The sequence below is a fragment of the Sinohyriopsis cumingii genome, chromosome 19, assembly GCF_028554795.1.
Source record: "Sinohyriopsis cumingii isolate HCF-2022 chromosome 19, ASM2855479v2, whole genome shotgun sequence".
Taxonomy (NCBI): Eukaryota; Metazoa; Mollusca; class Bivalvia; order Unionida; family Unionidae; genus Sinohyriopsis; species Sinohyriopsis cumingii.
Genome location: NC_142979.1, coordinates 67510789 through 67538490, shown reverse-complemented (window position 1 = coordinate 67538490; position 27702 = coordinate 67510789). Strand labels below are relative to the sequence as shown.

Here is a 27702-nt window from a genome sequence, read left to right as displayed (position 1 = left end):
GGCGTTAAACGCTAGATCAACAACAACAACAACAACTTATTTTGGCAAAAGTGGCGTTGTTTACATTTTAGCTGGAGTTATACACAAGGTAAGTTCGCAAAGCGTACCAACGATCAGGTCTCTACAAGAAAGAGTGTCAACGAGTGGGCTTCTTTCGTCGAAAGAACATCACCATAGATGAATTAAAGCTTCATAAACCACTTCAGTCAGTTAACTATAGCATCTTCTGCAGCTGTTACAATCGATATAGATGATTATGTGTTTATTTCATGGTTAATATTGTTTTCAACGCTTATATATCGCCATGTGTCATCCGCACTTTCTACAAGTGAGTCACATTAGAAGCTGCCATCATCTTATTCGTTCCTCAATATATACTTTTAGACATCTTGCGTACTTTTATTGTTTGATCGTCTGCAATGTCTTGTTTTCCTGTTTGTTGATAATCAGTTAGTAGGGTTATTAACTCCAGTTTAGCGATTCTTTGGAATACTAGATTTTCACAAGTATTTCTCCCGCTAACCAAAATGCATCGTCACCACCAGCATCAGAGGTCTATTTTTAATTCTGAAACTGGTAGGTAATGTGTATTTTACAGTAATGTTTTCATCTGTGCTGTAACCTTGCTTTCCTAAAATCAGTCCTTTAATTGTATATCATTGTCTGGAACTGTTGAAATCGGTTGTTTTTGTACGTACAAGCAATATGTAGATTATATAAGACCTCACATATTAATTTAACATTGTAATACTTTAATCTGATAATATGTTGCTATTATTTCCAAATTGTTTGATCATCTTTATCTTCCACGAAATTAATTTCTTCAGCTGACAATGATCTCGAGTATTGGACACAAAATGTTCGATAGCACAAAATTACTTTTCCATGCAGCTAACACAACAAAAGGCACAGGCTTTCCAAGACCTTGAAGTACAATTTTATGTTCTTCCTGCCCATTATAGTTCAGGAAATTGCTTTTCCCACTGGGGCATGTCCAGGCCTGATATGTTCGAATGTTGAGATTATTACAGAGACAATTAAATTGCTTTATACCTATGCAAATGCTATTTGATTTGGATGCATCACCGTCCGATAAAGGTATTCTACATTCAGATTGCATTTTTCGCATAACATAAACATGAAATTTGTATACTAATATGGCTTCTAAATGTCTGCGAAAAATGCCACAACCAGATGGTAACCATACACAAAGCCCAGTTCAGTTTATTATTTTAATGTTGTTGATTTTTTCCTTGGTCAGATTTTGAGCTCCACCGGTCATAGACCAGAAATGCTTGTGGGATGGTATTTACTCCATCATCTTTCGTCTGTTGTCTAACAAACGTTTTTTTTTTCTTCTTAAAAATCGCTACTCCTAAACTACTTTGTAGGATTACCATGACACTTTGCACACAAACACTCATCCCATGGTCTAGGTGGTCTAAAAAAATGGTGCTACTCAATAACTAAAATGGCCGCCACAGCGGCCATTTTGATAATCTCGATCAATGAATGGTCATATTAAGATGGCATTTTACTAAGGATATACTATGATGTCCCCTTGTTCAAAATATAAATTGTGCTGACTTGAAGTTCTGTTTTGCCGCCCCATCTGCCATCTTTAAAATCTTGTTGTCACTATTCTTCCTGAATGGATGCCCACGTCAACATAGTTTTGAATAAAAGACTTCTTATGATGTCTTTTTGGTCCAAAATGAAAACGGTTTCGATTTGTTTTCCAATATGGCCGACACAGCAGCCATCTTGAAGAGCTTGTTATCGTTACTCCTCTTAAATGGATGGTCATATCAACAAAGGGTTTTCACTAAAAGACTCCGTATGTTGTCTAGCTGGTTCTAAATAAATTGTTGCTGATAGGGCATCCAATTTGGCACCAATCTTGTCATCACAACTCTATTTGAACATAAAGTTATTTTGTACTGAGGGTTCCTCCAGAAGACGTAACATGATGCCCAGTTGATCTTAAACAGAAATAGACGATCAGATGTCCATTATGGTCGCCATAGACACCATCTTGGAAATCTTGTTATTGCTGCTATACTTGAATGGAATTTCATCTCCTGAAATTATTATCTCTACTCCTCTCCTAATGGATGGCTTTGTCAAAAGGGGCCACGTGTGGCCATGTGGTCTCAAGCGCTGTCCGTTACGGATCACTGCCATTTCACCTCTGTCTGCGTGGGTTTGAGTCTCGGATTCAGCCAATGTGGGTACGTGAGAAAGCTGGCCAGTAGCTTCTCGTGGGTCGGTGGTTCTTTCCGGGGTTTTCACTGGTTCTTCCTCTACCATTAATACTGGCCGCCATGTATAGCCTATCATGTGCTGAAAACTGGCTTTAAACCCTACAACAACAAAAACATTGTCAACACGGATTTTTCACAAAAAGTCTTCTTATAATACCAAATTGTTCATAAATTAAAATGATGCCAGTTGTGCATCCAATATGGTAGCCATGACGACTGTTTTAAAATCTTTTTTACTACTCATCTTTTTTGGTTGGTCATTATGCTGATGATAAATGCAATGTTGAAACTGTAAATAAACCAAACGCTCCATATTGTCTTTAAATGAAATTTTTAAAAAATTAAATAACTCATGATTTAATCAATTTTCATTGCTTTTATTTGGTTTAGCATCTCACAGAGAAGCACATTAAATTTGTTCTTTAACTTTATGACTGTTGTTTGAGCAATCATTATTATTGTGTAACGCTATCTGTTTTTCATTTATTTATTAATACAACGCATACACTGTAGTGGCTGTATCATGTTTGCGTGTTCCAGTTTCTAAACAACTCGGTCACCTTAAAGTATTTGCCTTATTCCTGGGCAAGGTTAGTAAATACGTCATGTCAAAAGTTGCTTTGAATCTTAAAAGTTATGACTGGTTCAGTTGTCCTAATTTTAGATGTTCCAAATGTATCAGTTGTCTGATAATTGAATAGACTGATTCATAGTTTTGATTTGTTTTCTTTGCCAGCTTCAACTTTAGTCGTACCTAATGATATGCGATGAGTGATGAAGTATTCAACAATTAGTGTCTATAAAACATCAATCCCAAAGACTATCTTTTTTAAAATTTAAATGCATCTATATATATGTTTTTCAGTTTCTGTTAAAACGTTCCAGAAGCAGGTGTGTGTTGGGGTAGTTTGAATGTATTAATTGTTTCCTATTTCCAGCAAATGTTGAAATTTCCTTTTGTAAAACTCTATTCCCTCATCAAACTGTATCTTTTAACATTTTTGCTTTCTGAAGATTTACATGAAAAATGGTATGTGTTGTCTTTATTTATGTGTATTTTAGCTTAGTTAAAAAAACACGTCAAAATATATATTCAAGTAATTTGCATGTACTTTTCAGCAAAGTCTGTTTGCCACATGACTAATATACAACCTTCTGAATGGGAAAACTTTTCCTTGCTTGCTTGTGCAAAGTCTACGTAGATTGTTCAGTAAACCATTTATTTAAGCATATTTTACTTTATTTTCTTTCCGTTTAATTTATTCTCGCAATTGCCTTATGTTTGTTTAAGCAACTGGACATTCAGACTCATTTATAAATGTCTTAAACACGGTTCTTAGCTGGTCCATAAAACGGTATAAACATCCTGAGAATAATTTTTTGTACTTGATAAGTTCTCTCTAGCTGGCATCAAAAAGCCACCAGGAGGACCGTTTCATTCATACTTCAGAAATGAATAAAATTTCAAGCCACACGTCAGTGTAAATTGTAATATTTCGATTTTCATTTTACTTGAAGGCATACGGTATTGTTTAGGTGTATATGTACGTTTATAATCTTGCAATGAAAGATAATGTACATCTGTACATATCACTATGAATGTCAACTGTATTGAATATTTCTGCAATTATACCGAGTATCCTTCCAGCACAGTTCCTGACGAGTTTTCAAAAAGTGATGTTTGTTCCCCCCACACACACACACACATTTTCTTCACATCGGAACCTTGCTGATGATAAAGGAGAAACATCGGGATATAAAATTCTTTTCTAGGACTGCAGAACCTTAACAGTGTAGTTCACTGTAAAGAAAATAAAATTCCCTAAAGTCAGTCAACTTTTGAGGTTCAGCTTCTTCTTCGTTCACCATGTTAGGGCTTTTATTCTGTGAAAGTTAGTGATCTCATTCCTTTTAGTCTCGCAACTTTTGGTTGCTTTTTAAACGCTAAAAGTAAATACCAAACAAAACAAAAGCAATTTACATTTCTGCAGTCAAGTTCTTTATTCTGTCGAAAAGTTAAGGCTTTATTTTTGCCATTGACCAAATATCTTTATATGTGACTTAAACCCTTACGTTTCCTCCACTCTCACTCAGGGTTCTCGTACTATTGCTAGCAAAATAGACCAAATTTCGCAATGATTGTTTTCTCATGTCTTAACAATATAAATATATAACGGATGTTGTGTTTAATTATATTTACTGTATATGTGGTAGTCTTAGGATTAAGACTTCGTGATTTCCGGTAAGATTTCCTTTCCCCAAGTTTGGACTGTTATTCCATTGAATTTCATTATATTGCCAAGAGTATAGCCTTTTAGTGATGTGATATATAGACACATAATAGACATTTAGGACAGGCGCTCTACATACAAGGTGAAACAAAGAAATTTAAAATAAGGAAACAGTTCTATAGTGCGTTCTACCTTCCAATTAATCAGTTGGGAGGCCTTCCGTACTAGAACTTATTCTATAAAGCAATGCCATCTAATGGAAACGTTTTGATCATACCACTTAAGTTTATGTTGTGATACGCTGTGAGTTCGTGCCTTCCTGGTCACACCTTCTTAAACATTTGAGCTTTTGAAAGTCACATGTCATCTACGTCAGTGGTTGCATTTAACCGAAACTTTGTGGTGAAAACACAACAAATTTATTCCGAGTAAATGCAAGCCATAGACCTATAGGTTCAATACAATACAGCTGTATCTACAATGCATATGTACAGTGCATGGAGCAAAAGTATGTATGTATATATGTATGTATATATATATATATATATATATATATATATATATATATATATATATATATATATATATATATATATATATATATATATGCGTGCATGCATGCATGCAACCTCACATATAAAATCAAAATCAATATGCAACCTTAGTTTGATTTACTGTTGTGTCAGATATTTGTGGAAATTATCTATAGTAATATATACATTTTAGATTTTATACTTAAGTCGTTTTAATCTGATGATTTTGGGAAACTTGAAATTCATATTCTGTTGCATAATTGCCGTCCCGAAAACGGTACTTACAATAACCTTTCTCCTTTAAAATATTATTTCTTCTCCAAGTTTCTAAAATCCGTCACCGACTATGACATATTACTTTAGGTTTGCAACTTTAAAGTTAAATGAAATGTTAGATATCACGTAATTTTCTTTATATTTTTTTATGGTTTTGTACAAGGATGATTTACTATTATGATTGTTCAGACTGCTAATCCTGCAAGTTAATACAAATTATTCTATCTTAGAAACTTTCAAGATAAAAAAAAATATTTTCCAATCCCTACACCATAATGTAAACATATATGGCCAGATCCGTACTTAAACAAGAGATTTCTCGCATGAGATGCCCCAGCTATCCTATCCACTTCATCCAGTGCTTTGAAAATTGCATAACATGCAGCAGCGTTAGAAGAAGTTTTGTTAAATTTGAAATTATTTATCTAAGAACCAATTTGAATATTTTCAGTGTGGTAATACATATGCCTGCTCGCTTATTTCATAACAATGTAACCTAATTGGCAAGACCATGTGATTGAAAAGTGTTACGAATATATGCACTTAAAATAAGTAATAGAAAAGAGTGAAAAGGATGTAACATTCAGTAAATAATGTATTTCCCTAGAAAACAAAGTGAAAATGAGAAAAAAGAACACAGGGTATAGCGAATTAAATCCCAAAATAATCATAGAATTACAAACACAAGTCTTATTAGTTTAAAGTCCTGAATAAATTTCAGTGAAAGTCCAAAATTAATACAAAGTTGAAGGTGTTGATGCGTCTTATAACCTGTATATGGCTGATGTGTCAACAGTCTTTTGTTGAATCACAGTAATATAATTCCCGGTTTGAACTCAGCATAAATTCCAGTGAATGTCTCTATGCAAGAATTTTATCAGGGCACTTTTGTATTTCGATAGTAAATAATCACTTGAATAATTTGAAGAAATTAGAATCTAGCCTGAAATGATATTGGACACAACATACAATACAGCTTGATTGTGCTTGAAATGAAAGCACGAATTAAATGTCATCTCAGTTACAATATTATATAGTTCTCTACTTGATCTCAGTCAACATTTTCTAAAATATTATTACCTAATGGAAAATAACCTTCTATAATGATCCTGATGTTTGCAAAATAAAAATGTTAGTTATTATTAAAAACTAGAATCTGTGCTACATCAAATTGACTAAGGAAATTCCAAAACCTCGGCCTAGACCCAAATAAACATATTTACGTCTATTAATAATAATTCTGATTTTAAACACATACACATAGAGAATAATTTAGCTATATAATAGTTGTTCACATAATAAATTTTTTAAAATTTCAATTCAGGTCAAGCAGGTTAAAATGTTTTAAAATCACACATCTTCAACGGCTGTTGCGGTATTCGACTAAATATTTAGGATAATATTACTATTGGTAAAAAGTTTAGATGAAAATATCCAAAGAGCTACACTCTTGCCTACCTAACGTTTTTTGTGAAAGTTTATGAATAATACAGACGTGGGCAAGGAACTGGGGGGAGGGGGTCGCCGAGAACACTTGTTTTCTCTTTCAAAATGTGGTAGTGGCTATAGCAATATAAAAGAAAGATGATTGATATTTTTAAATAATAATTTAAAAGAAGATATATAAAATATAGAATTCGGGTACAGTTTTATACAGTTGGACGTTTCCTATCATAATTGTGCTCTTTTACAACAAACAGAGATACTATTTAAAACTTGAAATAGTGACGTTCTCATTCGTCTTGTATAAATAAGTTTGAAATCGACTTTATTAGCTAGAAAGGTTATTTAAGCTGAAGATCTTTATTACTGGTAGTCTAATATGTAAAGCTGGCTTTCATTTTATTTTCGTCAATACGTTTGATACAATTATTATTTTTCATCATTTCAGGCAAACGTTCTCCATCTCCACTTAACTGTAGAAAACGTGACCCACTAAATGTGCAGATGATTAACGTGTTTTCGGTATGGGAAAAGAGAAGGGAAGTACAATGATATACTTTCAAGACCATTGTTTTTGAATAATCAAATTATAAATCATATCAATAATTCAAACAGGTAGGTCGCAGATAAGTAGTTGCTCGTTTCTTCAGTAAATGTTTCCCTTTGTATGCACTGGGCAGAAAACAGTGGTTAGTGAATCCTGTTTCATTTGCACAGCATTTGTGCATCTTACATAGTAACTAAAAAGGCACAGTGCTGATCTTGCAAACTGAAAATGTGAAGACAATTAATATATCTTTGAAACATATAAATCTCAGTGCAAGATAAACAAAATAAATGAAATGAATAATAATTATTTGACATATGTCCACAAAACCAAATCGCCCTAAAATCGCTATTAATACAACAGTTTTAATTGAATAGTTACGTTAAAGATGAATGTTAGATTTATAAATATGAAAAACTGACACTGAAACATGTTAGTACTTGCACACCCATCCCCCATAAATAGCACTTAAAATAAGGGAAACTAAAGTCAATGAAATTTATTTCGTTCTTTCCTGGGCAATGGGCAAAAGTTTTATGTGTTCAGGTTAACATTCTAACAGTGTAGGAAACATTGCAAAATGGCCTATGCTCTCTATTCGAAATGAGTAATACTGCTTCTCAGAAAACACACTGTCATACCCTTATTGTGTCTATTTTGTCTTTGAGATATATTCATGTTCATTTAAATAGTGTATTACCATGTTTGAGTAAACATTATCTAAATTTAAAATACCCGACGATTAAGCAAATGCCCTATGAAACATTGTATACATTCATAGTTCAGGCTGACTGCGTTACTGGTTGGGTGTTATGGGTAGGGGAGTTATATATAGTAAAGCCACTTTACACCTTTACATTCTCGAGTTTGAACTCCTTTGTACGTCCTAGTCTAAGAATGTTTTCCTGTCTAAGGTTGCTGGTTGTTTTTTAAATGTTGTCCAGTGTTGTGCACGTAAAAGACTATATGACGTCGATATCTGAACTGTCAATAGCACATTAATTAAGTTGCCAGACCTTGCTGTATGAAAACACAAAAAAGCAACAAGAAGAAGAAAACAACAACACAAAAAGACATAGCTGTAACGTCGCCCTCTTAGTAAGAGGAATGGTTAATTGGATTTGGCTGCCGTTATCTAGAGAATGACTTCCCTCGATGTTATAGCCCGGTGGGAGTGGAAAGATAGAATTTCAACAGAGAAGTAAACAATACTAATGGGAAGAAATAATGCATACGAGCCCCCTTAGACAAGGAAAATAACAAAATTTAATCAATAACAATTAATAGCAGCAACTCCAAATCAATCAAAGTTATGTCAACAGAATTTAATAGCAGTGTCTAATTTGGTTTTATTTCCTCATAATAACGAGTGATGAAAAGAGCGCAATGTTCACGACTGATTGCATCACCTTCCTCTCATGATCGTGTATCAACGTCTTCCTATTTCCTGGAGACTTCCTATTCTCCACGCTTCACCCCTTCCTGGACTTCCTAGTCCTTTATTCTGAACTCGTCACTTCTTTTTTCGGACTTCCGTCTTAAGACTGTCCCATCTCTCCCCAAAAAGCTGATCCTTAAAGGAAAAAGTTACCCCTCAATATCTATATGTACCACTTTTTACACGTACATAAAATCTCTTACTTACGTTACTCAGAAGCATACTAGCTATCCATACTGCATACATTCTGATTTCATCCGATATTTCATCACTCTCGCTTCACAGCGTCCGACCATAAATTAACGCGTAAGCGGTATATCCAACATTACCGTATCTCTTTATCTAAGCTACCACATGCTCGATTGCTATTGCATAAAATTCTCAAAATTCTAGCTCACAGCAATCCCTTACTTATAACAATATTTAAACATTTAAAAAATCAGATATAATTATGCGAATATCGTTAACTCATTATAATCAGTATCGTCCGAACATACAAAGAAAATTATTTCAGATAACTCTATGAAATCCTACGCATGTGAAAACTTGGATAGCATGCATCGTCAATTCTATCAATAAACCCGTAACTGTAAAATTAAAGAGATAAATTGCATAACAACTCTAGCATCAACACATTTCCATGAAATTGAATAAGCGATACATAATATAGATTCTAATCATATCAAACACATTTGCACAAAACAATTAATCAAAAATAGGAAATTACGCGGAAGATTAAAATTGCGTACGTCAAAGCTGTTCTCTTTCAGAAATTGTGCATCCTAGCACTAAACCCTGTCTTTTCTAACAAGACAGCCACCTGGCCCCCTTTTCTTGTTTAACGAGGAAAGCACTATTCTTTTTTAGGCTTCCTCGAGGTCAAACTACTTTCTCTCTCTCTCTCTCTCTCTCTCTCTCTCTCAGGCATTTTAAGACTAAAGAATTTCGACCAAGGTCGATTACTTTACTTCTAAAGTGTACGCCTCAGTTTAATCTAGCCAATAGCAAGCAGCGGTTCCAAAGTTATTCAAAGATAATCATTTCTTTCGTCAGATTTTAGATAGCCTAGAATCTGTGAACTAGGGTGCATATCAAGTTCCCTTTGAAAATGATAATTTGACATGGGTTCCTATCAAGCCGTTGTGGTTGGCAGCCCAAATGTTTACATTCTCGGGACAGCGTTGCAATTCTCTGGTCAATATCACTGAGTCATAAATACTAACCTTTCAAGTTTTAACACTGACATGGTGAGAAAAGAAGTAAGGTCCAAGTGGCCCTTCACAAAGAATTTTCTGGCTTAAATGTGATAAAAATTTTAATGCTCAATGAATTCAACTTTAAGATTCAATACAATTCAAAATTAGACACTTTACAATAGCCGATAACGCTTTTCGTAGCTATATCAAGCTTGCTACTACAGATGGACGGTAAAGTTTTATTTCTTGAATTTTATGCGCAACTAAAGCTTATGAACTGGGTTAATAGCATGTAGAGGAAAGTCAAAATGCTATCCTATTTGTTCACTGTGATTCACGCTATCTTATACGTCAAATGATAAATACGATGGTTCATATGAAGTAATTGCATGGATTTCTTGTATGACAAAACCCATTTTGCCTTGCGTCTGGGTTAGCCTTTCTGTATACGGTCAATACACATGTTCTAACAGGAATTAGTTGCCACGCGCCGACGTGTCACATAACGTTACGTCATGGGAAATACTGAATCTTTTATTGTATTATTCCTTAAGAACTGTTCTACTAAAGTTCTGTATATTGCGCGAATAAAATTCTCCAGCACACTACCATATCAGACAACACTGGATGAGAAGGGCTTCTTCGAGAGAAATTAATAATATCTAAAATTTTCAGACTGACATCATCAACACCAGATTTTAAACCTAAAATAGTTTTCTACTGATATGATGAAACAAAATATCTGAAAATAAGATAAAACTTACATCAATAGGAATAAAAAATAAAATAAAATTTAACAAATCGAGCAGGGTCGTCTTTACCAGAGAAAAGTTCCGTTTGATATGAAACGCACAGACGATAACTATGTCAGAGTCCCCTGGTCATAACCAGGTTTGACATTAGTAATCAATAAATGAACTGGCTAAGCTTTGTACACTTTTTGTCTCATTCGTTTCTTAAATCGGTAGTGGATACAAACCAACGGTGAAGTATATTCAGACTATAGATAAATTTGTGACATGAAGATGAAACAGTCTGCTCTTGACCATACTGAAAAGTATTAATCGCATATCATATCCTTCATTTAAGAATGAAATTAAAATACCTACGAAATCAATTCGCTGCAAATTCGTGTAAGAAATTTATCTGAAAACATATGACTAGTATTAGACCTACTCCAATTGTTTTGTATCAATGGTATATTCGACTCAGCTCCATATTCGGCCATCTCCAAATGCCAGGTTGTTGGCTCTAAACATATGGCTTTCATATATTAGCTACCATTACCGAAAAACTCGTGTTTTACATGACGTGTAATTGCAGGATGCGAGCTTTATCATGCTTTTATTGCGCATCGTATCGTATATTTCTCTATATCATCTTCTTTTGACGTTATTAATGCGTCTCGTGGCTCTCAGCATCCTCGGAAGAGATAAACCGCCGCAACGGATTTTGTTTACGATAAAATTCATACAATATCAAGCATTACGTATGTTGCATCTTTCCTATTTTAACCATTTGTTTCTGGGATTCTCTCCAGCCATTTTAGTTTAGGCCTGGCATCATTCTAGAATGAATTACTGTTAACTCTTTATGACCTAGAAATAGAACCATCACAACAAGTAATCTATAACTATAAAGATGCCTTGAGCTTTGCCGGCGGATAATAACGGTCATATTGGCTCAGTGCGTACCGGAGGAAACTATTGTTACCGTGCTACCATATCCTTTTACTTTTATTGCTTCTTCTTTAATCTCTTCTAAACTTTGTGCCATTAAGTGCTGGTTAAATTTAATTGTATTTACGTACGGCCTAGTTGCATGAATAAATAGTGATGATCACCAAAGACACCTATGTGTTTGATCATGAGGAAGATTTTCTTGTGGACTAATATACAATATATGAAGAAAATTAACAACGTTATCGATTTCTTTTTTCGTCTGTGCGTCATTCTATTCTTTTGTTTGTCTGTGTGATTCTCTCAAACCCGAACTATTTCTCGCTTGAAAAACATCATCTGCCTTTAGATTAAAAACTGCATTGTGTTACTCATTTATATTTGTTCTCTACTAGACCGACAAATGACTCCAAGAAAAGCTTAAAGGTCACCGGCCATACTCCAACATTTTTCTGTTTACGTCAGCTCTACATTACATGATTAAAAGTAATTATACTCTCACAAAAATAATTTTTTAAAAATATCAAGTGTAAAGAAGAAATTATAATTTAGCTACTCGAAATGGAAGTATACAACAGTGTTACTTCACCTTAGCTATGATTTCCCACCTATAAAGGACGCCAACCGGAAATGACGTACATTTATCCCCACAATACGAAGTAAAGCTTCTTGATGTCGAAAAATAAAACACTACAAACTATGGATAGGGAACATTTGCATGAAACTGCTTAAAACTAATTTAACTGTTCAGTCTTATATCGATGTGCGCACACGATGCACTAGATTGTGTCGCATTCAAAACTGTTCCATTGTTTCATTAATAAAAGTCCTGTTAATAGAGGTAAAAAAGAATCAATGTTGGCTTCTTTATGTCGGCAAACTTTGTAAGGAAAAAAAAATCGGCACACTTAAAAGAATCCAAAGAAACCAAAGTTGGCTTCCTTATATCTGCTAATTTCATACAAAAATAAAATCGGTACTATTAAAAGAATCCAAAGTCAGTTCCCGAGTTTGGCTTGTTTTGTAATAAAATGACCCTTGTATTTGATATCCTGTCGGTAAGTTTAAGCAAGGAGTTTATAGCTCGCTGACAGTTGTGTTTATTCATCACCAAGGCTTCAATTTGTTTGCCATATGTAATCATAATCGATGTTTGCAGGGTAAATATCATGCTTTAAAAATATGCTTGTAACCTATGCTATCCATAAGAGTATCATTTGCACTCACAGTGAATGTATTTTAAAATAGTGATTTTTTTTGCGAGATACCGTCGAACAGTTAACCTAGATACGATACACTCTTGGTCATTTTGCTAATTATAACTTATCATGCGTGAATGGCAGGTGCCTTTAAGGAACTGGGTGATATTCTCGTCTCTTTTGCTATTTTGTTATCTGACATAAGATAAACATACTACGGTAAGGATGAATAAGCCAGCCGGCATCCGCTACATATACGGAGTTCGTGGACATATTGTTTTCTTTAAAAAACATTTGCATGATGAAAAAAGAAGGAATAAATGATAACAATAGTTTCTTTCATTTTCTTTTCAAATAAGTGTTTGTTTATCTATTTTATTGTACCATGCGGGGGGGGGGGGTACATTCAACATAACATTATTTCTTTTCTTATTTGTATGGAATAATGGAGCAAATATGATTGACGATACTGACTAGTGATGTCAAGCTTTTAGTTTTCGCGCGCATACACTAAAACATCAACTTGAACAATAAAAACAAACAATAAAATTACCTGGTACGAGCTTCATAATGGAGCAACTAAACACTGACAAAATGTTCCGAGTTATTCTCTCTCTCTGTCTCTCTCTTCCACACACACACACACACACACACACACACACACACACACACACATACACACACACACACACACACACCCATATGTGTAATCGAGTGTGTATTATATGCAGCAGCGTTACAACCCGAAGCCTAAAATTAAATATAATTGTTATAATATCTCGGGCACGCTACCCTTTGAAAAATGTATACGTATTTTGTAGAATATTTTCTATTAAGTATTATTGTTTTATAAATCAATATTGATAATTTGACCCGAAGACTTTCAGCATAACAATTAAATGTATATAAATAGTTTAATTAGAATGAGCAAGATATGTCAGTTTGTGTTTTCTTTCATATATGTGTACTTTAAGAAGTATGATTATTTTCTATTAAAGAAATCAAGATAGTTTAGTTTGTTTAAATTTGTTCAATTTTTTCCTAAAACCTATTATATTTTACAACCAATAATTTTGTCATACATACATTATAATGTTGCTGTTGTTGTGGGGTTTAACGCCATTTTCAGCACACGATAGGCTATGCATGGCGGCCAGTATTAATGGTGGAGTAAGAACCCAGGAAAACCCCGGGAAGAACCATCGACCCACGAGAAGCTACTGGCAAGCCTTCTCACATATCCATGATCTGTAACGGAGAGCGCTTCAGACCACTCGGCCACACGTGGCCCCCATACATTATATATATATATATATGTATGTATGTATGTATGTATGTATGTATGTATGTATATATATATATATATATATATATATATATATATATATATATATATATATATATATATATATATATATATATATATGTATATATATATATATATATATATATAGAGAGAGAGAGAGAGAGAGAGAGAGAGATATAATTTATATATATATATATATATATATATATATATATATATATATATATATATATATATATATATATATATATATATATATATATATATATGGCTTTTAAAAGTGTTGGTATAAAGCAATTTGATATACCAATACTATTGGTATATCAAACTGTGATCCGCCCATGGCGCAATAATACGCATAAATAGATATTATCGCGACCGTGTGCGGCTGATTCTAGATCAGTGAGGAATTTCCCAAAATACCGGTAAAAAGTATTAATAACCCCGTTTTCTCAATGAATTTACTATGATACACATTTTCATCACAATCTTTTCTGCTTTCTGTCCCCCTCCCATCTCTTGCATAACGGACAAACTACGCAGAAATGTGGAGTGAGAGAGGAAAGGAATTTGGGCTGGATTAAAACCTTGAAATAGAAATTACACCGAGTAACCTACAAGAATATGGTTCGTCGTAACGATATATGTGCACTCACCTTGGGATTTATCTACAGGGTTTATCAATATTACAAAGTTGCAAACCATGTCGACATTATACGGTAAATTTCTCTTTTACATGGTACATATACTGTGATGTATTTAATATTGTGCTGTTGCTGCTGTTTGTTAAACATTATATTATTCTAAAAGTCATTTGTATTAATTAAATATGAAAATGTCCAAGGGCCGCTCTCTCTCTCTCTCTCTCTCTCTCTCTCTCTCTCTGGACCATCGTGGCAGGATACAGGTTTAAATATATGAATCTATGAAATGACGAACGTAGAGGAGTTTCGTTTGTGTCATCCCACGATGTCTCTGGACTTCTTAAGAATGATTGTAAGAGTTAAGACAAGCCGACCAAAGGATGAGAGAGAGAGTTTTATAATCCAGAGAGATTGAGAGAGAGAGAGAGAGAGAGAGAGAGAGAGAGAGAGAGAGAGAGAGAGTTTATGGTCGGTGGTGCTGTTGCTAAAGCAGAATAATGACTTAGATCAACTGTAAAAATATTAAAATATTTTCATTACCTCTTGCTTAGTTCGTCATTTCGCTTAGTTTCTATTCCACAATAATTTCCATGCGCTGGTATATGAATGGCTAAGCGTTCATGTTTGTAGTGCTCTACATTCATCATTAAAACACTCTTCCATGTTTACATCATAAGTGTGTATTATATTGGTGTAATCAATGTGAAGAAGAAAAAAAGAGAAACTAACAAAGAAAATAATAAACTTAGCACTATGCAAAAGTGATTGTGAATAGTCACAAAAGCCTGAACTACAATCTGTAGCGGACACACTCGGGGATGTAAGGAGTTCATTTTCTCGTTCAATACACAAATGCATGTAATGAATCTGAACTCCGTTCAAAGGGCAAATATATGTATTTGCATGTTGTATATACATTATTTCATTAAAAGGAAGCTCAGCAAGCCTGGTTTCCTTTTAATGAAAATTTATACATCACGTGGTAGATCAATGATATAGAGTACATAATATACACAAACACACATATATTATGTATTATATATATATATATATATATATATATATATATATATATATATATATATATATATATATATATATATATATATATATATATATATATATATATATATATATATATATATATATATATACATAATATCTACTTGCTGTTTGAAGCAAAAGAACTTGTATTAACTATTATTAAGTTGGGCTGAATTGTCTGTCGAGTTGGGTCGAATTGTCTTTCAAGCTGGGCCGAATGGTCTTAATTTTGGCCCAATTTGGGCCGAGTTGTCTTGGGCCGAATTTTCTTTAGGCCAAATTGACTATAATCCGGCATAAATGGTACAAATTTCCCATTCTTCACCCTATTCGATCCCACAGCTTCAATCCACTTCTTTTTGGTAAACACGGTCTTTCGGAAAAAGAAAGAATCCTTTTGTCCCATCATCACTCTTGGTTACATCCATATGCAAGACATGGCATCATATTTGCTGTACAAAAGCACGATCGTAAGATATATCACATAGACACTTACGAGGGGAAATTAAACACTTGAATGGCTAGGTTGAATAGAAGGGAAAAATGTACATCATGTCCGTTTTTGGCACGTGGAAACGATCGATTGATTACGGAGATTACCGAATCATTTCTTCATTTAAAATAGCGGATTTTAAGTCTAATTAAACATTATTGTGGTGTACATACATAACAAATGAGTTTTATAATGTCTATAATAATATCACATGTTTGTAAAATATAGGTGGCCAGTGACCTTTAAGAGATAAGTCAGTGAAAGACATTTACCTCTAAACATTAAAGTGAATCTTTGGAAATATTTTACCTATTTTCAAACCTACTTTTTCCAGGCTTCAGAAATTGTACACAGATACATCCCATATTAAAATGCATAGTCTAGATCGTTTTAGTTATTGTGGAATCATTCACAATGTTCTGAATGAGGAAATACTTATAATTCACGTGCAGAGTAGGCTACATAACCTTGTAATAACTGTTGTATGTACCGTCTGTCTCCATACCGTCACAACCTTTGCTGTAGTTAACATTTTGTATTGCGCCATTGTGTTTGGTTTGTATTGACTGATGCTATCACTCGCGTGTGTTGTCCATTCCAATGATTTAATGCTTACAGGTGCATTAATGAATATCGAAGATCCAGTTTTTCAGATCTATCAACGACCTTTGACATCGGCTCTCACATGTTATAATCACTGATGTGTAATGAATGTTTCCTTTAAATTAACGGATGACAATCTGAGATAATTGCAACACCGTATATACTCGATTAGCTGTAAACGAAGTCACACTGTCATTATCGATGACTAACTTAACTATGTTCAACATGTAGCGCTTTGAGCTATAGACCATTCTTAGAATATATTCATATATTCATGTGACCCTGGGTCAGCGAATCCAAAACGAGGCTAATATAGGCACCAGTTTCATTTTACCTCGCAACCATGGCTGCTACAGTTGATACCGGCAACAGAAAAAATCGTGACAATTATTGTTGTGTTCCGTTGTGCAATGGGAATGCTAGAATTCACATAGATTTAAGCTTCCACCATATCCCATCAGTGAAGAAGATGGAGCTTCGTAGAAAATGGATTGTTGCAATACGTCGTGATGAGGGGCTGAATTTTAAGGTAAGAAACTGGATGATTGTTGGTGTGTTTATATTTTCTTGCAACTGAATGATGTAAGAATAAGAATTCCAAACGCAAAATAGATTCTGTCGATGAAGTAAATGATTGTATGTATGTGTGTTTTATAATGACAGGTTTCTAAAAATGTTACCCCTAGTCCCATTCCACATAACGGGGTTATCGAAAACTGGGCGTACCGCCAAGCAGCGCATTTTTATAAGAAATTATGAATTTTGCGTAGGAGTAGTAAGTACAGAAAAGGTAAAGTTATTACCTCGTTAAAAAAACAAGTAGAATGTAAATGACCACGATAGAGAAGAGAGATAGCACCAGTACAATGAAAATGATGAGAGTACAAGTTGAATGAAATTACGAGAGAGAGAGAGAGAGAGAGAGAGAGAGAGTGGATAAGAATTAATGAAGCTGTTGATAAAACATCACTGCATAATTTCTCTTATTTACTCTGAAAAGACCTGATTTATGTGGGGCTTATTTTGCTTGCTGTTCTCCTCCAGATGGCACTGATAGTTAATCAAACCATAGCTTTGTAACTTTTGTTTTACACATTTATTTCATAGTGTGTGCATGGTGTGTGTGTGCATGACACAGTGTGTTTATGTGTATGAGAGAGAGAGAGAGAGCAGACAGTCAGTGGAAAGCAGCCTCTGTTAAAACTCTTGTATAATTTTAAATTATAGTGAAGCTGGTAACTTTGCTAGTTATATTTTTTTGTCTCCATTATAGTTAACAAATGTTGATGAAAAGCTACATTATTATTTTATCTTCTTCAGATCCTGTGAGTTGCATATAGCATGCAAAAGTAAAATTACAGAGCTGGAGAAGAGACTGAGGAAAGCAGTAACAGAATTGGAAGAGAAGGAAAGGCAACTGCAAGATTTGAATAAAAAAACAAACATGGAGAAGCTTGGATTGAACAGATTTACAGATGATGATGAAATGATAGAATTTTACACTGTTTTTCCCACATATGAGGTTTTTATAACCTTCTTCAATAGCATCAAACCTACTGCATTTAGAATGAAGAGCTTATATTACAGCACAGGGAATGACATCAACATGAGGGGACGGCAAAAGGCAATGGACCCAGTGGATGGACTTTTCATGCTTTTGTGTATATGATGTGGATTTCCGATTGAAGATATGTCTGTTCGATTTAATATTCACAGGTATTCTGTAAGTCGGATAATAATCATGTGGACAAATTATTTGTATTTTTTACCAAGTGTTGAGCAGGTTCAAGCAAATATACCTCTCGATTTTCAACTGTCCTACCCAGGAACTAGAATTATTATTGACTGCACAGAAATATTTACAGAAAGACCCTCATCTCTAGTGCTTGCATCAAAGACTTATTCAAACTACAAAACTCACAACACCTGAAAAGGTTTGGTAGGGACAGCCCCACACGGTGCAATCACGTGTGTCTTCCTTGTACTCGGGATACATGAGTGATGTGGAGATCACAAAGCTGTCAGGGCTTATAGATTTGTTAGAACCAGGGGACCAAATCATGGCAGATAAAGGTTTTGTTTTACATAAAGTTTTAGAAGGTACTGGTGTTTCCATTGCAACACCACTTTCGGTGTAGGGATGGGCATTTAACAGCTTCCCAGGTGGAAACCAATCAAAAAATTGCAAGCCTGAGGATACATGTGTAAAGATACATTAAGAGGGTGAAAGAATACAAAGTTATTACAGTCTGTGGTGCCTTTGACAATTTCTGGGTCAATAAATCAGTTGTGGACAGTAGCAAATGTACTGACTTTGTTCAAATGACCACTAATTAAACAAAAGAAATAGCATTTTGTGACATGGAAGTATCATGTAGAACTTGTGAATGAAAACAAAGATACTGAGAATTATGAAAGTACCACATACGTTTCATTTTATTGACATTTCAGTAGTTTATTTTTAGACCTTAAAATCATGCCACATTTCATTGGCATCTTGTCATGCAAATACCTTTTAGATGTGTGAATCTTGTTCATTTTATTAACATTTCAGTAATATACAAGTTTTTTTTAAAACACCTTTAGTAACATCGTGTAATATTTCAATGACATCTTGAATTTCATGCAAATACCTTTGGTAAGATGTGTGTATGTCGATATATATATATATATATATATATATATATATATATATATATATATATATATATATATATATATACACACACACACACACAATTACTCAAAGGGTTCATGTGAAAATGATACACAATTCTATAATGCATCTATGTGTGACTGTTCCGGCCTATATACATATATTGTAAGCAAAACCAGCTACGCTGAATTTAAAATTGACAATTTATGTAAGTAGATTTTAAAAGCAGTGCAACAAAGTCCACATTGGCAACTGACTTGCAGCCATTTTGCTTGGAGTTGTCAGAATGATTTAATAATGTAAAGGCATAGAAAATTCATTTTAATATATCTTACAAAACATTCATATGCATATATACAAACAGGAGAACGTACTAGTTGAGGTAGAATCTATAACAGAAGAGATCAAGCTTGTCCTTGACAGCTTGCCAAAATTCCCTGTCAAACAGAATAGTCTCAACATGAAAGTCATTTTCCAACCACACACAAAAATCACACCATTCCAGTCCTGTAACTGCCAACTGCATTTGAACTTGGTAGTAGTAGTTGTGGTTTGTCTTCAATTTCAAGGCATCATTAGAGACCGCAAGGTACTTCAGAGATAGTAAAGTGTCTGCAACTGGACATTTAACCTCCAACAAACCATAAGGGGGGGGGTCCTGTTGGGGTTGTAGACTTTACGATCAGGAGTTGCAGCAAGCCAATGACAAAATGGGCTCACAATTATGCCACTTGGGTACAGATTGACATTGTCATTCATTCTCTAGAAGAAAAAAGTTATTTTTTTTTATATAAAAACAAACCAAAATCATAAATCGCAATAATTTAAAAGGTGGTTTTGTTTCTTATTGAAATAAAATGTTCCTACACAATGGGGTGTCATTTATGCAATACAAATTATTTTTTCTTAAGCAGGTTTTACAAATTTTTGTTGTTGAAATTTCTTTTAAAAAGGATACAAATCGGATAATATTCTTTTCTTCTTTTCTTTACAGCATACTCATTTTGTATTCCAAAAGCAATCCTAATTTAGGAAAATAGACAGCCCTGGAAAGTTTATTTGAAGAAATATGATATGGCCAAACTGTATCGTAGACAGCTTTTATGCAAGATCTGAATTTCAATAATATTTTAAGTGTTGAAATATTAAAAATATTTGTGCATGTTGAATATAATTTTAATAATTTATAATATTAATATGAATGAAAATGACCTCAACAACATGTGGTGACTCGTTCTTCTTTTGTGATCTAAAACACCGTCCCTTGACAAGGCATTCATTTCCATCTCTATAAACTGAAAATAAAAGAGAAACTCAGTTTAATAAACAGATTAACATAATATCCCATACATAAAATGACAAAATGTTATATTGTTTAGACGCGATTATTCCCTATTATGTTTACTTGATCTAATGTGTGCAGTTACATACTGGGTGTTAAAATTCATCCATCTACCAACACCACAAAACTAATAATAATTATAATCAATGAACAATGAAGAAGTTCACATAAATAAGGGACCAATTTGTGTGTTTGGGGGCAGGGTGCTCTTTGATTATATATATATATATATATATATATATATATATATATATATATATATATATATATATATATATATATATATATGAATGGATATAAAACAGCTTTGAACAAATAATCCTGCTGTTTTGTGGGTAAATATAAAAATGTCAGGTTGTGTACTTTTGATACATATTAAAATGCAAGGTATGTACCCAAAACTATTTAAAGCGCACCACAAAGTCTCTACTGGTGAGGAAGGGGGCGTGGTTGGTTAAAAGGGCAGTTTGTGTCACTATGCACGTTTTGTAAATGTTTTATTTTGACCGCGTGTTTTGACCACAGTACTGACTGACAGCTGTACATTTAAATCAGACCTACTCAGAAAAAAAAATTATGCTTTAAATAGTTTCATTTCTATATCGTTAACTTATGTTTTGTGTGCAGTAGAGAAAAAGTACACTCAAGATAGGACGTAAATCCACTTACCTGTAAGAGAATGGACATATCCCTCACTGTAATACTTGAATCCTTTTGTCAACTGTTCATTCCCTGTTCATTCCCTGAACTGCTGGAGACACCCATGATGAAATTCTCAACGAATGTAAAAGAAATATCTGGCAAACAGCTCAGATCGTTACTCGATGTACAGTAAGACGCCATATTTTGTTCTCAGTCTGCCTACCGTAGCCTCGTTTTCGCGATACATTAATATTCATGAGGATCTCATTAAGAATGGTCTATACAGTTTTGGAATATATCGCAAGAGATATGTAAGTGTACTTTCATATATTTAAGTAGATACAAAGCTGATGGATTATATATACATATAGTTTTGCAACACGAAGAAACATTTTCAAAACATGCACAGGCATTCATTCAGCAAGGGTTGTTGCAATATTTATTTGTAATTTTATGGTCTCTAAAATCCAATCTGGACATCTAACACGAATTTATACGAAACCTTAAGCTGCCAGCTGCTACATTATCCATCCAACAATTTCGAAGTCAAACGTTTGGTAGCTCACTATCATAATCATTATCATTTCATTAACGTTTAAATTCTAAAACCTTTAACTCTTACAAGTTACCCTAATTGCAGGAGCATATATAATGCCTATCATTTGCAGATTGAATTGAATGGCTGATCATAAACCCTTACACAAAAAAAGTAAAATTCTTTTCATCACGAGGCTTTATCTACATTATACATTAATTGTGTCTGTTTGCATTCTTTGTAATTTATTGCTTGAAAATAATACCCAGTGACAACGTCCATTTATTATAAATTATTCTGCCTGAACGCGTACGCGTTTTATTGATTTTGTGATTTCGAGTATAATAACTTCTATCACTGAAAGGCTTTGACGGTAAAGATCGCTTCGGTGGCCTACGAAGTTAAAGCGTCCGCCTCGGATGCGGGATGATAATGTGACTGGGTGGAATACCATGCTACATGTCTGCGGCATGATGCGCCACTATAAATTGCCACAATGCAGACATCGTAGCGATGTGACCAAAACTGTTAAAGCCACTCTACAAAAATCTAAATGGCACACACAATTTCACGGTATAAATATAAAAACACGCTTAATTCCTCATGTCCAAAACAAGATACTTAGCTTTTACACAAAATGGAGCTATTTGCAGATAGTTAGGAAAACAAATTGTACGAGAAATTTTGTGCAATGAATTAAAGAATAACACTCGTTACACAAACAAATATTGACAGTTTTAATCTGAACTCAAAGAAATTTGCTTTTCAATGGAAAACAAAAAATCTACGTTTCTCATAGTCTCCATGTCCATTATTTAACACAAAGCATCACACTATGACAGTAACGCTAATACCTGACGAGTTTTGACTTGAACTAGAAGGGATTTGTTTATCAAGGCAAAGCTATATTGTGCCCCCTTAAACACCTTGCCCTTTACTTAACACAAAAGACAGCCACGGTCATCCAAAAACCTAAATGGCCAAGTCATAGAATCTACTAATGGTTTTTAATATCAAGTCTGAACTGCTTGTTCAATAGCGTTTGAGATATATTGCTTTTAAAATAAGCATTTGGGATGGACGAGCTTACGGACAACACAGAATTAACAGGTCTTATTCTGGCTGAGTTAATATTGGAAAGTGCATTGTTGGATCTATCGCCATTCTACTAGATATTCTGATCAGAGTCAATTTTATTTGTTTTTCAACCTGTCATGAATTTCCTGTAACTCGCCTGAATGAGAATATACGCCCCTTTATGATTCACGTTATTCAAGCATCATAGCAAATATTTAGAACTGATAATTCTATGTAATGAGACAGTTTTTATTCATTAAAGTTTCACCCGTTCTTGTTTACGTTTTTGTGGTATCACCGTCATGTCTGGTTTTCATAAAACGCTAATCAGTTGTCCATCCATATTATCAATTGCCTAAAGGTACATTACTGAATGTCAACCATGAACTGTCCGGACCTGTTAAAATACGCATGACGGTGACTCTCACATATTAATCATTAGCGTGTGTAATTACATTCTGTTTTCTATAAAGTGACGACACAGTGAGTTCACTCAAGTACTGCATAGCTATAATTATTCGACATGTGTTTTAAAATGTGACTGACGATAATTCACTTCACGTGACGTATCTGTAAACCCTTGAATAAGATATCAAATATCTGAAATTAATAATTACGATTAATTTTAATTTAACTTACCGTATATAGACGTTTATAAACTCGAGTCAAACCGCGTACAACAGAGATCCTGTTCTACTGATTGCTCCTATCAAACTGCACAGACCCAGAGCTACTAGCACATATTGCGACGGCTGATCTACGTCTGTGCAGTTTGCAGATGGGATCAACTTATAAACTAGTATACACAGTAGATTCGATGAATTTTAGTTCTAGACGTATATTTGTAAACGTCGAGATTCTCTCTATTCATAAAGATACCGAATTTTGAAAATTCGAGATCAGTTTCAATGCATAGGAAGAAATATCAGTTTAATTTCCTAATGCACAAATCTTGATATCAGAAAATTGACATTGTATTGAGCTGTTTTAACTTCAGTTTATGGCAGTCATAGATTATAAATTTATTTGCAAGCGATTTCCCTTCCGTTTCCAAAGTCAACACTAGTCGTCTGCACATTGAGATAGGGTTCACCCTCCCCCAACTGTTTTAACTCAAAGCCAGCCTATAATTAATTTATAACACCATTTATTTGCTAAATGTCATTTTGCTTTTTTAACCTTTCCAACTTCATTATGGTCATATTTGCAAGAAAAGAGCAAATTCATTTTTATTGCACCCGGTTTCGAGGTTGATAACAAAGACACATTATTCACACTAAATGCAGAATATTGATGCATGTGGCTTAATCATCATTAGCATTAACCCCCCCCCCCGATAGCAGTTAGTAAAAACCGATTGAGATGACTAACATGTTTTATTGTGTTCGTTTGCAAAATTAAACCAACAATTTTACTTTACCCTAAATCTAATATTCCATACCTCATGTCCAGTCAACAGCACCCTTTGAAATTAACTGTCTGACGCATCTGATTGGTTTTGTAAATATGATCTCATTTTCATTGGATGTAAGTGATGAGTCATATGAACACTTGTCCTTTGCGACTCACAGCCCAATAAGAGGTTTATCTTTAGCTTATTATATGATCATTACTATATTATCCATTATCACGAATCTATGATCTTAAACTTTATTTTGTAGAAAAGAGCAAAAATGAACATGTTTTGAAAAATTCAATAAATAATTTTTTCCATAGAATACAAACTGAAAATTAAAAAAATTAACTTACAGTATTTAAGAATTAAATCCCTATAGTCCGAACAGTTATATCACTAGTCCTAATGAATAATGTTCTAATTAAATTCCAGTGGTGTTCAAAATAAGATCCAGTAATGGATGTACTGATGCGCCTTAGTAGCCTGTGACGTGGAGATGTGCCAACAGTCTTTTGATGAATCACAATAATATAATCAAGGGTGTCCTTTTCTGAAGTCACTATAATTCCAAGTTAATGTTTCTGTCCAAGAATATTATAGATAAGTACTTTGTATTTCCAGTGAATAATAATTTGAATAACCTTAGATGTTATCGCATGATCGAGTCACATCTTGAATAAACAAGATTATAAATCCCTCTACCTGACTGTAACGTCTCCTTCTTAGTAAGAGTGGTGGTTAATTGGGTTTGGCTGGCGTTATCCAGAGAATGACCTCCCTCGATCTTATAGCCCGGCGGGAGTGAAAGAAGAATGGAATTTGAACAAAGAACTGAGCGGGAAAAAATAAAACAATACGAGCCCCCTTTGACAAGAAAATAACAAATTTAATCAGAACAAATTAATAACGGCAATTTAAATTCAAGTTAGATTATATAAGTAGAATTTAACAGGCGTGTCCAATTTGGATTTATTACATCATCATAACGTGAAAAGAGCCCAATGTCCACGATTGATTTCATCACCTTCATTCACTTTGACCGTATACCAACGTCTCCTAGTTCATCCTTCCTAAACTCTAGGTTCTGCCCCGTCATGGTCTTCCTGGTCCTTTTATTCTGACCTCGTCCTTCTTTCTTTCTTTCCCCGTACTCCTGTCTTCGGACTGTCTCGTCCTTTTCTCAGAAAGCTGTTCCTTAAAAGACAAATTTATCCCATAAAACTGTATACCTTCTGTTCAGAGGCACCACAATTCACTTAATCATTATTCAGAGCCCGTGGCTATCCACACACCTAGTAAATTCTGACTTAGTACGGTAGGGCATTGACCTTGCTTTCCAGCGGCAAGTCTTAAATTACCACGTGAAAGACTACTAAGTATTACCATATTAATTTACATATGCTACTACATGTTCGATCACTATTGCATGAAATTCAAAAGAAATTAACTCACGGCGTTCCTTAACTACAAGATTATCCAAGCATTACAAAATCATATATAATTAGGTAATTGCCGTTAACTCACGATGATCTGTATCGTCCTAACAACGAAGGAAGTTATTTCATATAACCATATGAAATCCTACACATATGAACATTTGGATCGCATGCAGTCAATTCTACCAATGAACTAATAACTGTGAAATTAAAAAGGTAAATTGCATAACAATTATATTATCAACAATTTCCATGAAACTGAATAAAATATATTTCATAATGACTCTAGCATCAACATGGAAATCCATGAATTGAATAAGATAAATTGCATAAAAACTCTAACATCAACACATTCCATGAATTGAATAAACGATACATAATATGGAAACATATTCATAGCAAACACATTTGTATAAAACAAGCAATCAAATAATAGAATATTACGTGAAACTAAAATTGCGTACCTTGTCGCTGTATTTTTTTTCCTTCCTTCAGGACTTGTGCGTCCTAGCACTAGACATGCCTTTCTTTGTACACGATGACCAACTGGTCCCTTTTCTTGTTTCACGAGGAAAGCACAAATCTCTTTATGCCTCCCCGGAGTCGAGACACAGTACCCTCTTCAAAGAAATTTCCAGACTAAAGAATTTCGACTAGGGTCGTCACTTTAAGGTCAGATTGCTCTAAAGAATACGCCCTAATTTATTCTACCCAATCGTAGGCAAGGGTCCCTAATCTTTCCCAAAGAAATAATTTCTTTCGTCAGATTTAGACAGCTCAGAATCTGTGTACGACAGCGCGTGAGAATTTTCCTTTGAAAATATGATAAGTGGACATAAGTTCCTACCAAGCGGTTAGGGTTGGTAGCTCAAATGTTTACTTTCTAAGGACCGTGTTAAGATACCCAGTCAATTTCACTGGGTCGGAAATATTGTTCCTTTGAAGTTTACACTAACATGGGGAAAGAGAAACGAAGAAAGTTCGAAGTGACCTTTCACAAGGAGTTTCTGGCTTAACTCGATAAGTCTTAATTGCTAAATGCATTCAGCTTTAAAATTTTCTGTAATTTAAAATTCGACACTTCACACTGACCTAAGTCACAATTAGCATTTTCTGAAAATACTATGTCTGTTTAGTGGAATTTTCCAATTTGGAGCATACTGGGTTGTTTACAACATACAATCTGTTGCTGGAATTATTATAGAGAATGTGGTAAACATCAGGCACAGCAGGTTATTCTCTAGGGAATGCCAGTGTCCTTAGCTCAAAGATAATGATCCTAATATTTAACTCACGCTCATAAGGAAATATTAACTATGTATTTATTTGTTTACCAAAACAAATGTTACTGGTCAGGCACAGTGGCGTCACTGGGTGGGGTGGGGTACGAGGGTTGTGGACCGCAGAAGGGGTGACACCAAAATGACTGTCTATAAAAAATGTAATTTTTGTGCAGGAAGGAGGTCCATGAGGGTGACACCATGAGTTACCGCACGTTACTGTCTATAAAATATTTGAAGTTTTGTGCAGGAAGGGCGGTGACACCATGAGTTACTGCGCATAACTGTCTATACAATTTTGGCATTAGAACAGCTGGCCACAATGGATGACCCGGAAAAAGGCACTTACAAAACATTTCATATACGGGTTGAACGAATCATACGGGAATTGCCCATAAACAAGTAATTTTGTTGCATAAGGAAAATGATGATACATGACTGC

General features: G+C 34.2%; 2 long non-coding RNA genes across 2 annotated transcripts; one reads left to right on the top strand and one right to left on the bottom strand.

Annotated features, from left to right (window-relative positions):
- Window positions 1-17176: 17176 nt before the first annotated feature.
- On the top strand, window positions 17177-20338 carry LOC149775882 (uncharacterized). The gene is made up of 2 exons (XR_016416520.1): window positions 17177-17425; window positions 18217-20338. It is a non-coding gene; the product is annotated as an uncharacterized LOC149775882 (long non-coding RNA).
- On the bottom strand, window positions 20183-21769 carry LOC149775881 (uncharacterized). The gene is made up of 3 exons (XR_016416521.1): window positions 21564-21769; window positions 20765-20847; window positions 20183-20314 (listed from the first exon to the last, which is right to left on the bottom strand). It is a non-coding gene; the product is annotated as an uncharacterized LOC149775881 (long non-coding RNA).
- Between the last annotated feature and the right edge of the window lie 5933 nt (window positions 21770-27702).